The sequence below is a fragment of the Hakea prostrata genome, chromosome 1 (assembly GCF_041222555.1).
Source record: "Hakea prostrata isolate BN-2017 chromosome 1, UWA_Hpros_2, whole genome shotgun sequence".
Lineage (NCBI taxonomy): Eukaryota > Viridiplantae > Streptophyta > Magnoliopsida > Proteales > Proteaceae > Hakea > Hakea prostrata.
The window spans coordinates 53,479,711-53,493,626 of record NC_142600.1 but is presented as its reverse complement, the minus strand read 5'-3'; the positions used below and the strand labels follow the sequence as shown (position 1 = coordinate 53,493,626).

Sequence of the window (13,916 nt, the reverse complement as noted above, 5' to 3'; positions counted from 1 at the left end):
TGGGTCAAAACTTGTTCAGACATTTGAACCAGTGACTTAAGTCACTAGTCTCAATGGCATCTTTGACAGAATTAGAGGATTTGTCCATTCTCCCAAGTTTCAACACTAGGAGGTGGGTGTTGCGAAAAGAAACAAAAAAAACATAGATTTCTTCTACTTTCTACCATCTTTGGTGCATCTAAAAACATTTTGTGTTTTTTGTAGAACCAGGGCAGAACCGAACGGCCCTCAGTTGGAGACACTAGATCCGGTCAAATCAGTGCAACTGGTCTACTAGAAGAGCCATAAGTGGCTAAAACACTATTTACGTGAACAATGTTACAGCCCCCTTTTTTGGCCTTGGAGGAAAATTAGATGAATAAATCATCACCAAAGCCCCAGAGCAAAAGGAACAAGGAGGGGAATATTCAATGAAGGGGTGGGGGAGAAGCCTACAGCCTACTAGGAGGAAACTACAAAGGAGAAGCAAGACCCCAAGAAACAACAATATGCTTGCTCCTTGGGGAATACAAAATAAGGGGTGTGAAAGCATCTGAAGCCTAGACTTCAAGGAGACATCAAAGGAGATGGCTTTCCAAATCAAGTTCAAAGACCTAGGCTCCGAGGTCCATTAGGCTGCACTCCCACCATAAGTGTGAAACTACGGCAAACACCAACTTTCCAGTAAGATCACAAATGGAGTAGCCAGACAAGGATCTCATGAGGCATAACCATTCCCAAGCAAAGCCATAAGCGTCTATGGGGTCAGATGTAGGAAACAACCTTCTCTCAAATGGGTTAGGAGAAGGGACAAGAGAAAAATAGGTGATCCACATCTCCGAACCACTCCAATTAAGGACACAATTGTGGTTAGCGAGCACGTGACGATGGATGAGGAAATTATTAGGCGAAAAAGCATTGGTTTAAGGTTCTCTAAACCATGAAAGCATGGAGAGGGATGTGACATTTGATGCAAACCAATGGGCTTCAAGGGACTATGTGATGTAAGCACAAAATTCCCCTTAGTCAACCTCCCAGATCTAAGAGAGAAGGACTTCGATCGAAAGGAGCCAAGGGAGTATGGGCTATTTAAGTCAGCAAAGACATCAATGATGATAAAAGACATGGAGATGAGTAGAGAGCAGCAGAGGCTCAATGAGCTAAGGAAGCATTAGAGGGCTAAGGGAGCAGGATCCTCTAAAGAGCCAGTGTTTCAGAGAGATAGAGATCCCAACAAATGAGAAGCCAGATCCTACCCTATTTAACAGGCCAAAGAACAGACAAAAAAAGTTGAACCATATGTGGGGGGAATGTGGAGGAGAAAGTCCATTTGATTTCTCCAAATGGGCTTTTCTACCACAACATTCCAGCAAATGCAGCCCAAGGGCCCTACTACAAGGCTAGGAGTGGAGCATAGAAGCCAACTACACATTAGGTCTACAATGCAGACCAGCCAAAGCATAAGGAAGATCTAAAGACATACCTCAAGGGTTTGAATCTATGTGGGCTCATTATGGGGTTACATTTATGTGTGATGGTTGGAATGCTCCCACTATACAATCCATCATCAACTTCATGTTGAACTGTGATGGCAAGACGGTGTTCCTCAAGTCAGGAGAAGAAGGATGCAAAGTATATTTATATTTTGTTAAAGGATGTGATGGATCATGTGGTCCAAATTATCACACATAATGGGTCTAACTTCCAAAAAGCTAGGATGAAGATGATGGAGAATTGATAACTCTATGAAATAGAGTTAATTCTAGTGATTTTATACTTGAGATAGCTTGATTTAAGAGTGATTTCTCTTTGTTTTAGTGTTAATACTCAATAAATTGTGGTTTAGTGAATCTTAGTGTTTTAAATCTTGTAAAGGTCTTTTATGTCATTTATGCATAAATTTTCCTTTAATTAAATATGGAATTGATCAGTCCTCTTTTTCTTGGCATTATAAGAGAAGACTTATAATGAATGAAGAAATGATATGAGGCATAGAAGAGGAACAAAAAACAAGTCTACTCAGTTTGCTGTAGAGATGCTGCAGCATTGTGGTAACATGATTTTTCCAAATTGAACATACGTGGCATTATCTAGTGAAATCACTAAAAAGGGCTAGCTGATTAGATATTCTTCTTGTCACCACATGAGGGATCTTAGCCATTGATCTCATAAGAGAAAGTTATAATCCTACAATCCATTTTTACCCTATCACCTTGAGAAAGTTTGGGTGTAATAGAGAGGCAAAGGAGCCACCAAAAGAAAGGAGGAAGAACCGGATATGGAGAGAAAGGAGTTCGGGCAAGAGGAAGAGCCGCTGGAGATCGGGAGCTAGAGCATTCTAAAGCATTTTCCTAGTTCTCTATTAGGTTTTAAATTTTCTACTTCTTTATATTCTAGTTGAACTCTTTTAATGGCTGCATTTATTTCTCTGTATTTGAACCTTAATATGAGCTAGTTTCTTATTTTGTTAGGATGATAAGAGTATCTAATCTGTGATTTGAGCTATGATTATTTAGTTTTCTATAACTTTGTTGTAGCACACTTTATTATTGGTGTGTTCAACATGCATGTTTTTGAGTAATTTCATTTATCAATTGACCATCCTTTAGTGAATGTTCTGGTTTTAGTTAATTGGACCTAGATCAATGTTGAATAACGTGAGTTAGCTTGATCCTTATGTGGGTTTAGCTAATTAGTGGGTACGGTAGGGATACTCACCTACCTCACATAATTGCCATTGGACCTCAGGCATAATTCGCATCCTCAGTTCAATTCCTCACAGGAATATGATGGTTTTATAGTAGGATGTTAATCCATATGTGGATTAGAAGATACTCGTGTGCGATTTCATTCCAGGTTCTCCGATATCCCTTGTGCTGCAGCTTTGCTGTAGCATTCACAACCCAATTCAAGGGAGGCAAATTGATTCCCAACATTCATACCACTTATTATAGTTCTTTCCATTGAGTGCTTTCCAAATTAGGATCTCTTATTTAATTCATTTGTCCTTCATTTAATTAGTTAATTAATCAAAGTAATTTTGTCAATCATGTTTAGATTAGTATCTCTTTTACATTGAGATTCAATGATAATATTCTCCGTGGGATCGATACTCTACTTAATTTTTACTACTTGATTGCAACATGTGCACTTGCATAGCATTTTTATACACAAGCAACAAGAATCCTACGGCAAGCTCTTCTGGACTCCTTGTGCTGCACACTACATTGACCTGGTCCTAAAGGACATAGGTCAAGTGAAGATTGTGAAACAAGAGGTGCACTGAGCACGACAAGTCAACACCTTCCTCTATAGCCATGCGTTTACACTATAATTGATGAGGGAGCAGTGTGCGGGCGACTTGGTGAGGCCAGGGATTACTAGTTCTACAACCAATTGGATTGCTTACAAAGGTTTAAGAGCAAGAAGACTGGCTTGAGGTCCATGTTCACATTAGAAGACTGAGTTCTTCAACCCCAAAAGGGAGGCTAGCATAAACCACCATTTTCTAGTGAGGGCTTATGGGATAGTCTAAAGATTGTAATAAAGATCCTTGGACCTATTGTGACCGTACAAAAGTTGGTAACTCAACAAAGAAAACCGACTCTACCACGCATATGGGTTGCAGTTGACATGATAAAGCAATAGGTTCAGTTAGTCTACCCAAGAGGCAACGAACGTACCTTGACATCATCCAAGATAGATGGGGGGCCAGTTGTGGCATCCACCAGATAAGGCTACTAAGTTTATACTTAATAGTCAGTACATTTAATTTTTAATTATTATTATTATGTTGTTATGTTTCTCACTATTTGTTCTTAATCCTTGTTAGTATATTAAATCCCAAGTACCATTATAAGTTTATACTTAGGACGAGACAAGATTTGAATCATTTGATAAGTTTAGTCCACATTGTACTGGAGAGGATGGAACCAAATCCTCTTTGACAAGCAATCATCAACTTGGAGGTGAGATTATGAGAACACTAGTAGTTAGTGACTTAGGTTATTATTTAGTTGCATACTGACCCAGTTACTGTTAATTTTAGACAAAGTCCTTCAGGGATGCCATTGGGTCTCTCTGTAACAATATCAGCACATGAAATCACCATTGGGGTATGGTCCAAATCTTTGTATATCCTATCTTTTAGTTTTTTTTTTCCCATACTTATTACTTTTATGTACGACCTTAGTAATTGAAATTCCATATGTTTGTTGCATCTAAGTGGTGGCTGTAATATGGACCAACTCACCCAATATGTCATTGATTGCATATAAAGTGCTCTCATAAACATGCTCTATCACTAAATGTGAGCAAAACTGGAGCAATTCAACCTCATTCACTCAAAAAGGCACAACCAATTGGGTGCAAAGCTGCTAGAAGACCTTGTCTATGTGCACTACAATATGAGACTAAGAGAGGATCATATTGACAGGGGATGAATTGTGATATTGCCCTAATCGAGTTGGCCGACATATTTCAGGTGGAAGATGATGATGAGAACCCCTTATTTAAGTGGGTCTAATGGATGAAGGAGGTCATCCCAGTAAGCATACTGCACAGGAGATAGGGGCTGATGTGGATGACTTATTGGCTACAAAGGGGAGAGTGCATACATAGCCCGCCCATCCATTCATGCCATCCCCCAGTGCATCAACGAACACTAAAGATGACATACAGTTTTCTCACACCAACTATGATGCCACTCAGCCACCTACCGAGGCCCAGGGATCTGATGATGATGATGATGGTCATAGTGGTGGCCAAGTACCAGATGAGTCCAGCCATGAAGGGAGTTCTCAGCGTGAGGAGGTACCACCACCGACACCAAGGTCCACAGGGGAGACTTAGTGTGAGCATGCAACACAGGATTTACAACATGATGCACATACATGTAGCCATGGCAAACATAACCGTGGGCATCAGGATGACAATTCTCAAATGGATATGGCCAGCTTGGCAGGCTCTATGTGACCCATGAGGTTGGATGAGCCTAGAGGATCTCGATGCTGGATACCATCACCATTCACTAATTCCTAGACCAAGGATAGTGGCATGGAGAGTGTCGGATATGCAACATATGGGGCTTATTGCAATGGACATGGATATGGAAGAGCAAATGGTGGAATTGGGTGGTCATCTACTTATTCTACTGATGATGGCAACAGTATGTCTGGTGATGCAAGTGGATCATTTTCATTTGTGGACTCCATCCTCGGAGTTACATCAGTACCATCACACCCAGATCCAAGAGCAGGTTATGAGACTAACTACCCTTATGACACATTGCCCAAGAAGGGGTTATCTACATTTGTTGATGATCCCACTTGTAGAAAGGCATACTAGAGCCTGGGAGTTCGTTTTTGGTTATTGTATTTTTTTTTTCTATATGTACTTTTGTATCAAATAATTCATGTATAAAATACAATCTGTTCAATTTTACAAAGTTTGTATTTCTCAGAACCTCTCATATGTTAGTAATTTAGTATATTACAAAGTTTGTATTTCTCAGAACCTCTCTTGTGTTAGTAATTTAGTATACTTGAATGAAAACTTTGCAATGGCTTTTTTAGCAAAATACTAGTTACATGTGTTTATTATGCTTTAAATGGGTAGTAGGCAAGAAATCAGATGAGAAAACCATACAAAATGGTCGAAACCTACTGTCAAAACTAACTAGGAAAAGTCCTAGGTTTCAGCCAGAATTTCGGTAGTTTCGACTATATCTTGGTTTCGAGGCCAGTTTCAAAATTGAGATTTCGAACGTTGGTCATAACTAAGCAAAGAAGGACTAAAATAACAAAGTAAAAATAGATTTAGACTCCTAAAATTATGCTGAACCTAACAAGACTCACTAAGACTCCAAAAATGGAAGGCAAAATGACCAATTTGCCCCAGATAGATTCAGCCTTCTTGGAGGGACCACAAGAAAAGGGCTCACTTCAGGGGTCCATCTGGTTATATCACCATGTATCCAAAATTCTAGTAAAAATTAGAGGGCCATGGTGATCCGGGCTGTTTCCCTCTCAACGGTGAAGCTTATCACACATCATCTCACTGACCGACCTTGACGCCTTCTTTTTGGGGGCTCATATCCAGTATTTAAAGTTTGCCTCGATTTGATACTGCTCTCACAGCCCACACCAAAACAGTGTTTTACCCCTAGATGAATTCAAAACTACTATTCTAAGTGGTTCTTTAAAGAAAAGAACATTTTATGTTAGGGTCACTTTAGTGAAGACTAAAACCGGGTCCCTTTAGCGGAAAAGCTTACATCTGGGTCCAGAAGTTTTTAACACTGTTTGAGAGGTGTTAACTTTCTTCCTGAGATGACCAAAATACCCCCCAACACACCCAACCACCTTGCCGAAAATGATCCACCACCGGCCCCTCCCTATCGGAAATCACCCACCACAAAATAAAAAAGTAAAAATAAAATAAAAGGAACGACCAGCACTAACCCACCTTCACCGCCGACAATCACCCACCACTGCCCCAATCTGATAAACCATAAATTCACTCAAGAAAACCCCGCGCCGTTCAACACCAATCCTTGAAATCAAGCCCATTCTTGGCCACAAATTGTGCAGTTTTGTCCACGATCGTTCGGATATCAGGAGGTAGGTGTATGACATGGTTGTCAAAGTGTCCGCCTAGGTGCCTAGGCCCATTTTGGGGTCAAGGCAACCTAGTGTCACCTTGTCACCTAGCCAATGCCTACTCGTCTTGCTTGGTGTCGCCTTGGTTTTCATCGCCCTTTATTGCCTTGTCGCCTTGACAACCATGGTGTATGATTCCAATAGTTATTTTGTGAGTGGCCACCAAGGTAGTCTGATGGCTTCTCGGGCACTTGAGAAGGGGGTAAGGTGCCGAGATTCTTATCAAATGGACGTGCAGAAAGAGGTAAAATTGGTAAAGCACCCAGCATTGTTGTTGTATAACAAGCTTCCCACGAGTTCATCAACCAAATTCCTATAGTGATGACAAAGATGATTCCACAATCTGAAATTTACAAAAGCTCAGCTACATTAATCAAACATGAAGAGTAAAGAAAAAAGAATGGTAATCCCACAAAAAGGGTGGCTCTGCTATAAATCACAATGATCTGCAAATAATAAGAAATTGTGGCATAATTAGTCCTCTAAACTTAAATAAACTCGGGTTTGAGAAAAGTAACGAAAGGTAAGGACCAATGCGGCTTTAAGAAATTGAACAATTCCTCTATGACTGAAATCCTTCTTCCAGGATACTGTTGGTGCAGAATTCGCCAAGGTTTATGAACCACGAATCACACCAAACTCCTCAGATCTGGTTCGATCTGGACTTGAATTCACTCTTACCTGCAAGGTTGAAGAAGAATTGTTAGAAACGGAGCCGATCAGCTGGATCGGTGCTCCGTCTCCGACAGTTAAGTCAATGAGTGTTAAAGGACTAAAGTTGCAGAGCTTCTCAAAGCTCAGGAAATATTTGAATGCTTTAAGGCGGGAAAGTGCAGGTAGTCCTTGAGTGAATCAGAGTGTCTTACCTTCTGTATACGCTTCAACTCTATTTATGATTCTTCTGTTTTACTCGATCCTCTCTTAGCCATTGATTGAGTGCTTTAGAATTGATGGTAAGGATTAGATCTTTGTAAGGGTTTCGGGTTTACCCCAAATCTGGTTCAAACCATTAGTTAAGACCGGTTGGTCCAGTACGAACCAGGTCTAGGGTGATATATTCACAACAGATACAAAAATATGAAAAGCTAGTTACAACAATTCCCTTTTGACTGAAATCCATCTTACAGGGTGAAGCTGGTTGTCCAAATGAAAAATGATGAGAACAAAGAAATCAAAGGTAAAATTAGCTTCTTTTCCAGATCGAGTACAGCAATTCAATCGTTCTTCAGAGGGAAAAGATTTAAATTCATTGAAATCAATATCGATGTTTACCCTACCAAAGAGAAGGAACTGATCGAGAGGACTAAAAGCTCTAGGACCGGTGATGTATGATTTTTGTCAGGGTGGGGCCAGGGGTGGTGATTTCTAGCAGGGTGACTAGGTGTGGCAGGATGGGGGTGGGGGTATTTTGGTTATCTCAGGAATAAAGTTAGTACCTCTTAAACGATGTTAAGAACCTCTAGACCCAGAGATAAGTTTTCCCACTAAAGGGCATCCCCTAAGCGATGCGTCGCATCGGCGCCCAGATGCGATGATAAGTAGGCAAGGGTTCCAGCGCCATGGACGAGTGCGGGTAAAGAAGCTAGTCCATAAACGTAGGATTAGATTGGCATCTTAGAACATACGATCTTTAACTGGTAAGAGCTTAGAATTGATAGATGTTATGAGGAGAAGAAGGATTAATGTAGCTTGCATTCAAGAGACTAGATGGAAGGGTAAAAAAGCCAAAAAGTTGGATGACTTTAAACTTTGGTATAATGGGGATAAAACAAATAAAAATGGAGTGGGTATAATAGTGGATAAAGATTTAAAAAATGATGTGGTGGATGTTAAAAGATTGGGTGATAGGATAATTGCTATCAAGCTTATAATGGAGAAAGAGTTCGTAAATATAATTTGTGCATATGCACCTAAAGTAGGATTAGATGAAAGTCTAAAGCTAGAATTTTGGGAAAATATGGATGGATTAGTGCAAGGAATTCGTCAAGGAGAAAAGATTATCATAAGAGGTGATTTAAATGGACATATTGAAAAAGATCAAAGAGGATATGAGAGTGTACATGGAGGATATGGTTTTGGAGAAAGGAATGAGGAGGGAATTTCAATTTTAGATTTTGCTACTGCTTTTGATCTATTTATTATAAACATGATGGGAGATCTCGCGAGATCTCGCCTTTTTAGAGAGGCGAGACGAGATCTCTGGCAGATCTTGCCCATCTCGCGAGATCTCGCCAATATCTCAGCGAGATCTTGCTAACGGGACTATTTTGGCTGCTTTAAGGGCTTTTTAAAGCCCCTGTCTCACTCGAGAGAGGCATATCTCGCCTCTCTCTCTCCTCTATCTCGCTGGATCACCAAAATTGGCCGCAAAACTCCATTTTTGGCCAGAATTTGGCCAGAATTTGTTGGGGATTCAACATAGCAATCAGCAACTCATTTACAACAACAAATTCAAGCATATTTGTAGTGATTCAAGCCTATTTCAAGGGATCTTCAAGAAATGTAAGATTTTCCCCCAAATTTGATTTTTTTCAAATACAAGGTTCTACAATGATTGTATGAGTGTGATATAAATATATGTTGACGGTCAAGTTTTAATCTACACTTTCATGGGAAAAAATTTAATTTTCTGTTATTAATTTTTTTTTTGAATTTTTGTATTTAAAATATATATTATCTAAAAAATTAAAATTAAAGATTATAAATAAATACTTATGATATGAATGAGATTATTATTTATGTTAAACTACATTTAAAGGGCTACAATCTCATGGATTAATATTTTGATTATCATGCTTGCTGTATTTTTTTATTTTTTTATTTAAATAATTAAATAAAATAATTATGAAAAATAATATTTTTTAAAAAATTCTTTTTTTTTTAATGATGCTTATATTATGTAATTTATTTTAAAAATAAAAACATGTCTTATTGAGCATTGTATATATGTTATCTTAAAACAAAGTGTGTGTTTTGTTGTTTATAAGTTATTTTTACATAAAATAATTATAAAAAATAATATGTTATTAAAAATTTATCTGTTTTTTTTTTTAAATGATGCTCGTATTATGTAGTTTATTTTAAAAATACTAACATGTTTGTTTGAGCAGTGTATATATGTTATCTTAGAACAAAGTGTGTGTTTTGTTGTTTTATAAATTGTTTTTACATGTTTTTATGTATCTAAAAATTCTTCTAATGATTATTTGGGAATATTCATGATTCATGTATGTATTTCAAACTTTCAATGTTGTACACTTGAATCTTAAATGCAACTAGTGGGAGTGGCGGCACTGGTAGTGGGACTCAGGACATTGCTTGGCAACATGGGGATCCACTGACTGCTGACAAGAAGAAATCCCGATGCAAGTATTGCCTCAAGATTTTGAATTCTAGTGGTTCAACCAAATTAAAGCAACATTTGGCTGGTGGTTATAAAGATGTTGCCAAGTGTCCCAGGGTTCCTTTTGAAGGGCAAAAAGCAATTGCAACAACTTTAAGGGGAGGGAAACAAAAAAAGGAAGAGATGGCACAAAAGCAAAGGGAATTTGAGGATACAGTGCTATCTAGACCTACTCTTGATGTTGATAAGGAGTCAAGCGATGATGAAGAGAGGAGGAGGGTTATGGGTGTTGAATCACGAGCCGAATGGAGACAGATGAAGGCTGCAATGGAAGCTAGCAAACAGTCCTTACATGCTGAGAGTGTGAGGCAATATGAACAAACAAGGGGAGCAGGTTGTTCGGGTCAGGGGCATCCATGCCACCTAGACATAGTTTTCAGGGAACTGAGACTGAGAGGACTGAAAGGAGGAGGAGGAAAACTAGACATTATGATTCCACATTTGACCAAGACCCCTCCCTCTTCAACCAACAAGACATCTATCAAAGAAGCATTCCCTATACGTTTGCTGGAGGTAAAGAAGGCAGTAGGGAGGAGGAAGCTAGGTTATCAATCAGCAAATTTATGCTCTATAACAACATTGCACCCAATGTAGCCAAGACACCATACTATCAGGGGATGATCAATGCAGTTGCTAGGGCAGGTGTAGGGGTTAAAGGCCCAACAGCTTGGGAAGTAATGAATAAATATTTACCCAAGGTAAAGCAGAAGGTGGATGAATACATTGGTTCATTAAAGGAAAAATGGAGTACATATGGTGTTACTGTGATGGCTGATGGATGGACTGGTCCTACTAGACAGTCCATCATTAATTTCATGGTGAGCTGCAATGGAAAGACATCCTTCCTAAAGTCAGTGAATGCCTCAGATAAGATCAAAGATGCTGACTACCTTTACAAGCTTCTTAGGGAGGTGGTCCTCGAGGTAGGGCCAAAGAATGTTGTCCAAATTGTCACAGATAATGGTGCTAACTTCAAAAAAGCTGGTGAAATGTTGATGAGGAAGAAGAGCAGCAGGATCCACCTCTTTTGGACACCATGTGCTGCTCATTCGATTGATTTTATGTTGAAGGACTTGGGGAAAAGAAAGTCAATCAATACTGTGGTTGAGAGGGCTAGAAGGATCATCGCTAATAAATGGGAGATGCACTTGATGCATCCTTTACACTTGGCTGGTGAGTCACTTTTAAGTCTTTAAGTTTTTGTTGTATACTTTAATTTACATTCTTTAATTGTTATAACTTATAACTTATAATTTATAAACAAGTAAACAACCAAATCACTAAGTCACTAACCAAATTTTTTATTTCCACAATGCAAGCTTACTACCTCAACCCAAAGTACCATTACAAGAATGATCTAGGGCTTGATGTAAAGTTGATGACTGCGGTGCAAGAGGTGGTGGAGAAGCTTGTGTCAAATCCCGTCATGCAAGGGACAATTAATGGAGAGGTGAGAACTTATTCAATTGTTTCTTCAACTTCTTGCATTAGTGCATTAAGCATATACATAATATAATAATTGAAGAATTGGTGTACAGATCATGGAGTTCAAGGATGCCTCTGAGAGTTTTGGAAAGCCTTCTGCAGTTGCAATTAGGAAAAAAACTGATCCTAGTAAATATTCACTACTTTATAAGTCATTAAGTCTATAAGTCTATAAGTCTATAGACTTTAACTCTATAAATGATGACTGATAAGTTATATAAATATAAAGATTTACTTGCCTAATGCATTCTTATTTTTGGTTATGCAGCTAACTGGTGATTTCTATATAGAACTAGTGCGCCAAATCTCAGGGACATAGCAATTAAAGTACTCTCACAGACTTGCTCATCCCCTAGTTGCGAGAGGAACTGGAGCACCTTCTCGCTCATCCATAGTAAGGTACGGAACAGATTGGGGAGTAAGAGGCTCGAGGACTTAGTGTATGTGCATTACAACATGAGATTGAAAGTAGGGCACATACAAGATAATATAGATGACAACAATCGTGAACCGATTGAGTTAATTGATATATTCCACAAGCCCCCCGCAGAAGATGAGGAAGATGATGTCATATATCAGTGGGTTAGGGATCGAGGTGGCCCAGTGCTAGATGGGCCAGAAGGGCAGCCTGATCCTACCATTCCTGCTGCTATGGGCCCAGATGTTGTGGCTGAGCACCTATCTTCTGATGAGGGTCAGGCTGCTGTAGCAGCATCAGAAGGATCAATTGTACCATTTGTGGAGCCACCTGGTCAACTTGAAACAACTAAGGTGACAATTAGTAGTGGGGATTCAGATGATGCCGATGATACCAGACGGCCAAGTGGCCCAAGTCAGACATCGAGTTCGAGTCATGGAGGCAGTCAGGCTGGTCGTGTTTCTAGTGGAAGTCAGCGTCAACAAAAGGAGTCACCTGACTCACCTCCACCAGGTCCGAGTCATCCGACACATGTGAGCCACAGTTCCCCTATCTCTCGGATTTATAGTAGGAGTAGGAAGAGCAGATCAAAGCAGGGGCAGGGGCAATTGAATGATGATGCGAGCATGCATGATCTTGAATTGAACATGGGAAGCATGAGCCTAGATCAGAGTGATTCACAACAGCAGAGCCTGTCATCGAGGTACCAATACGGGGATCACAACACCGGGTCAGATTACAGTGGGTTCTTCTTATGGAGGTCATACTATTCCTCAAGACCCTTCACCTGAAGAGTACACATATGGGAGTGAAGGTGGGTTGTTAAATGAGTGGTTTAGAAACCCGTACCCAAATACTCAAAAACTATATGAACAACAACAACAACAATGGCTCTTTTTCACCCACCCACGATTGACGGTTATCCCAGACTGCTATTCCTCCAATATTCTGACATGCAAACATATAATGATCATATAAACCGATATGTGACATACTTTAGTGATCAATTGACTTGGGAGTCATATGTGGCCACCGTTCAAAATCAATTGATGCGGAATGTTGAGTGATACTCTTAGTCTTGTAAGTTGTAAGTTGTAAGTTGTAATCTTCTTAATTCTTATGGTTGTAGAATTTTGAAGACATTTAACAATTTATTACTTTGAATCTTTGATAGTTTGAAGTTTGAACTTTGATCACTTGTTGACTTGAATACTTGATGTGTAATGTTATTGTATTTGTATATTTGTATTTGATACTTGATGGTTGACAAATGATAACTCATTAACTTGAAGTCTTGAATTACTTGATATCTTTACATAATTACATTACATGTTGTCTCTGACTCTCTAAGACTCTAACTCTATAACTATAATCTCTATTCTTCAACCACTTATGACTCGGAGTCTTGGACAATTACACCTTTCACCAAGGCACCAATGTTCGAACTTATATACGTAGAATTTCGATGTCCGAAGTAAAAGAAGCTTTAAGGAAGATGAAACTCGGCAAGACACAAGGTCCTGATGAAATCCCAATTGAAGTATGGAAGAGCTTAGGAACCCATGGACTAGTTTGGTTGACTAAGTTGTTTAATAAGATTATGAGCACAGGAAAAATGCCAGATGAATGGAGGAGAAGCATCGTGGTTCCAATTTTCAAAAATAAAGGAGATATTCAAAGTTGAAATAACTATAGGGGCATTAAATTGATAAGCCATACGATGAAATTATGGGAGAGAATAATTGAAACCCGGTTGAGACACTTAACTACAGTTACGGAGAATCAATTTGGGTTTATGCCGGGAAGATCTACAACGGAGGCTATTTATTAATTAGGAGACTTATGGAAAGGTATAGAGAATGTAGGAAAGACCTTCATATGGTATTTATTGACCTAGAAAAAACTTATGATAGAGTCCCTAGAGCGTTAATTTGAAAAGTACTAGAGAAAAGAAGTGTTGCAAGTAAATATG

At 39.1% G+C, this 13,916-nt stretch overlaps 1 protein-coding gene across 4 annotated transcripts in view; it reads right to left on the bottom strand.

The window, feature by feature from the left end:
* LOC149029137 (MraZ) overlaps positions 1-13,916 on the bottom strand; it is a 122,835-nt gene that overhangs the window by 74,609 nt on the left and 34,310 nt on the right. The window lies entirely within an intron of this gene.